Consider the following 5000-nt stretch of genomic DNA (forward strand, 5'->3'; position numbering starts at 1 on the left):
TTGTTTCTTATCTACAACTTTCACGGTTTTCCGCCGGGTCAACAAATTTACAATCTGTATAATAGGAAAACTGCTACAACATTAACGCGGCTTTTCAAGGCCTTTCCTTCTCGCCTGTCAAATACACTCCTTCTCCGGGGCACGGCAGCCGTTCAACATGGAGACAATCTGTCTTCACGATTGTTAGAATGTTTCTGGCATTGACGTACTGCCCGAGAGGCATGTGTTGTTAAAGGCCCACTCCGCCTCGAGAAAACAGTTCACTTCACTGTCTCAGATCTGGCCAGACTTTAACTTGGGATAAGACTTGGTCACATGCCAAACATCAACGCCATGACTGCTTGCTATGGTGAGTTGGATTATTTTAATGAGTTAATTTCTCAAAAAGGCACTGCATGGTTAAGAACTAAGTTCGTTTAAAAATACAGGCTGTTCTGTTTTTGTATGTGAGCAAGTGGAGGGATGTTCTTTTCCCATGGTAAATCCTGGCCCGATTTGAGACGATGAGGCGAACTGTTTTCATGAGACAGTTCATGGGGCGGGGATATAGCTCAGTTGGTAGCGCGCTGGATTTGTATTCAGTTGGCCGCTGTCAGCGTGAGTTCGATCCCAGGTTCGGCGGAAATTTATTTCAGAGTCAACTTTGTGTGCAGACTCTCTTCGGTGTCCGAACCCTCCCCCCGTGTACACTGCATTGGGTGTGCACGTTAAAGATCCCACGATTGACAAAAGGGTCTTTCCTGGCAAAATTGCTTAGGCACAGTTAATAATTGTCTACCTATACCCGTGTGACTTGGAATAATAGGCCGCGAAAGGTAAATATGCGCCGAACTGGCTGCAATCTACTGGCCGTTTAAAATTTCATCTCACACGGCATCACTGCATAGCGCCTAGAACTGTACCCACGGAATATGCGCGATATAAGCCTCATTGATTGATTGATTGATGAGACGGAGAGGGCCCTTAAATCCAAAATACAAGAAACGCACAAACTTGAACAACCATTAATTCTTGTATAGGCTTGATTTAAAGGGTCAGTTTCTTATGACAGTGTGCTAAATACCGTTTGCACTACGAAATCAACGAATGACAACAAAAAGGAAACCTTCCTCATTCGCGCTGGCACGGTGGGTAAGGCAAGGAATTGAATTAGTGATCGCACGAATGTCAGTGTCCGCTTTGCTGGCGTTCTTTTGTTATCGAGATCAAAAAGAAATGCTTTCGTGGTCTCGAACGACCAGAACGCACGTCCAGGGTGACCTAAACATGTTAATTGTTATTTTACTTGTGTGTGTTTTTTTTAAATTTGTTTGTTTGTGTTTGTTTGTTTGTTTGTTTGTTTGTTTGTTTGTCTCGGTGTTCAACATATTTAGATGTGTTTGTCCTGTCTTTATTTTCCCCCTTAATGTCTGCCTCCGTTCTTGCTGTTCTCTTCCTTTCCTTTCAAATGTCTTGGACATCACAAAGACATGTGCACTCAAAACACTGCATGGCTACCCGCATTTATTCTTCACTGTAGTTTCACAAGCTTTAACTCAGACAGACAAAGACGGGAAAGCAGAAACACCAGGAACGAAATGTATAGCTTTATACACCCAGCCCTCTTTTCCCCAGAGAAGTCAAGCTTCCTCAATGTGCAGTCTAAAAGAGTACAGCTACTGCAAACACGTTTCAGGCAATAGCCTCATTGGCAGACATCCACAAAGATTTCAGAGCTGAGGTACACCGAGAGAAAGTGGGTGCTACCCAACCGGGTGAGAACAAACCGCGGGGTCTGATTAGTTGAAATCACAACACATTTCAATTTCAACCAATCCAACACCGCGGCTCACTCCCACTCGGTTAATAACTTTCTCGTGCATCTCGGCCCAAGTGTCTATTCTTACCTAATGCGTCTAACGCCAACAATGAATAATATCATACAGTTTCGTTACTCATAAAACTGTGTGCAGGTTATTTACTGGAAGTAACATAACCTTTTGAAAAAAAGGGTTATTTTCCGTATTCTTTTCCCCTCGATTTATGTCTTTGTTCCTCTTGTTTTTCTCCCTTTCTAATTTCTTAGATGCTTGACTTCACATGAGAAAAAAGAGATGCTGGGATACTGATAAATAATAGCTGGGGCATCAGAGAGAAAATGTTGTAAATGTGTTTTACCCCCGGTTCTGACGTTTGATCTTAAGTTTATCAAATAGACTGTGAAAACAACGCTCTCATGCATAATATTTTTGAGCGCCAGAATTTCTCGCCAAAGACAGGGTTTTTTTAAACTTCAAAGATTGTTCTGAACAAACATGGAAAACTGCTGAAAATGAAGAACAGATAAAAAAAAGTCAGCGATGGGAAAAAAACGAGTGAAGAAAATGACTTGTCGAGTTGTGGTGCAGAACTGAGTATTGACTTTCCTTGGAACACACAATCAACCAATCGATCAACCAGCTAAGCAACCTTATGATAAACCTAACAACAAAAACCGAATAATCAATCAATCAATCCATCAATTGAGTAAAAAAAACCCAGTTGAGAATGGAATTTCGACTGGGGCTAAACGAAACCCATTTCTGAAGAATGTTTTTGCCTAGTGTATAAAAGTGAGGAGGGAGACTCAGAGGAGGCACAACATCTGCCGACAAGAACTACCGTTCGGTTATGACTTTTCACAAAACCGGGTTTTCTTTGAAAAAGGTGCAAGTCTGAAAGAAAGTGCTGTAGAAAAATATTACATCACGCGGAATACATATCGTGCTCCCGCTGACAATAGGAACAATTAAAATCAATGCCGTCCACGATTGCATGCATATGACCCGTATTGTGACGTTACAGATGGGTTAGGGGAGGGCGGAAAGGGGGGGGGGGGGGCGCAGAAGAGAGGGGTGGGGGGGTAGTGGAATCAAGAAAGTCGTATGTACAATAATATCGAAAGGGTGTCTGACCTTTTGCACTCATTAGATTGTTGACATAGTTCTTTTCCTAAGAACAAATCTATCTTTCCGATTACCCATCCGACCCTATGTATTCCCTTCCGACCCTACAACTTATGTTTGAGCCTTCAAAATAAACAAGAATGACAAAACTCGATGTTTCAGACTTTACAAAGAAACTTACTCTTCTTCGACACCCAGTGGACACAGCTCGCACGATTTCCGGCCAATTAAAAGACGCATCCTCCTGTGTAATTAGAAATCAAAACTTCAAACTTCAAACTTTAAAAAAAAAAAAGCAACCGATTAACCTTTCGACGTTAACTTTTCTGTAGCCTTGTCATCGCAAACAAACATTTAATCGTTCTTTTTTTTCTTAAAAGAGATCTTCTTTCCTGTATGAGCGAAAATATTAACCGCATCAATGAGATCTGTCGGTCTAAGCAATGATATGGGTCATGAGGTCAGAGCATCCTTTATTCTAAATATTTGAGAGAGATCACCCATGTGGTTAACAAATGTGACCCTCCACCACGAAATGAGTCGCATGTCACCTCGCGCGGTTCTGCGCTAGACTTAATATAAGTCCGCGGAGTGTCTGGTAACAGTGTGAGGGTCACCTTAGTCACAGGCTTATAACTCAAACAGTTGTCGCTCTTTTCTAAAACGGTTTTCACCACTGGATAGAGCATAAAAAACTCTTTAGGAATATGTAAAAATATGAAAATCATGCAAAGGTGCCATGCGACTAATTCCGTGGTGGAGGGTCATAAATCATCTCTTAGAACGTGCGTATATCATGTAAATGAGGTCGGGTTAAACTACAGGCAGGGACCTAATTTTCCACTGATAAAGTCATCGACACAAACTTCATACTCGAAATATTTTTTGCGTTTGCACTTTTTTCTCAAATGTATTTTGTGCTTATGGCATCTACCCAGAAAATAAAATCTGTATACATTTAAAGAAGTTGCTCTGTTGTTGCATCAAGGAACCTTTTTAGAGTAAAATACGAAAAATACTGCTCAGTTCTATCTATAGTTTTTCTGGAAGATGAATCTGTCCCCAAAACTACATGTTTTCTAAATAAAAGTCGCAAAAAAAACGTTAGTTTTTAAATACACCACCGCCCTCGTCTCGATTTCTGGTCTATCTGAAAACAGTAAGTCAAAAAATGACTGAACGGGGAAAATAGGATCACAGAGGTATCCGTTTAGTATCACCGTAAAGTATTTGCAGTAATTATAGATAATAAAATAATCATTTTGTCACTTTTCTCATAAACACTTCAACAATGACGCTCTTTGGAGTAACTAAATATCCTAAGAGACCTGGAGATACTGAATAAAAATAAAACGCGGTTGAGTTACTTTGAGTAGCTTATCATGGATATGTCTACATAAATCAGTTTATGACTTGCCCATCCCAGCAGTGAAGCGCAATTGTTTTGTTTTTTAAACGAGTTTATGATGAGTCTGTCGTCATTGGGCAATCTATGCTGGTGCCCCAAATCTCAAAACTGTAGTGATATTTAATGCAAAATATTGATCATTCACACGTCTTTGTAAGCAATAGTGACGATAACTGTCATCATTGCGGGTTACCTGAACATTAACAATGACGAAACAAAGATTGTGTGTGTGTGTGTGTGCGCGCGCGTGTGTGTGTGTGTGTGTGTGTGTGTGCGTGTGTGTGTGCGTGCGTGTGTGGGTGTGTGTGACCATGTTTGAATTTATTCGGATTTAGTTCTCTTTCCTTGTTTGTATTATGATTGTGTAAGTGTAAAGCGCTCTGGGCTCGTCACCACGAGGTTTACGCGCTATATAAGTAATCGTTATTATTATTATTATTATTATTATTATCATTTCTAGCTCAAAATTAGCGATTGAACAGCGTGTCAACACTCGCCAATCGTGATTATTTCCGATCTTTGTGTGATTGATCACTTTTGGTGAGAATACATCACCATACCTTATCTTCTCCTCTTGCTGCTGTAGTCCCGGAGCATAACTCCAGTATACTTGCTCAGGGCAAAACGAACGTTTGGATCTTCGTTACGAAGGTACAAGGGCATAAAAC

This window comes from Littorina saxatilis, linkage group LG12 (genome assembly GCF_037325665.1).
Source record: "Littorina saxatilis isolate snail1 linkage group LG12, US_GU_Lsax_2.0, whole genome shotgun sequence".
NCBI classification, from domain to species: domain Eukaryota; kingdom Metazoa; phylum Mollusca; class Gastropoda; order Littorinimorpha; family Littorinidae; genus Littorina; species Littorina saxatilis.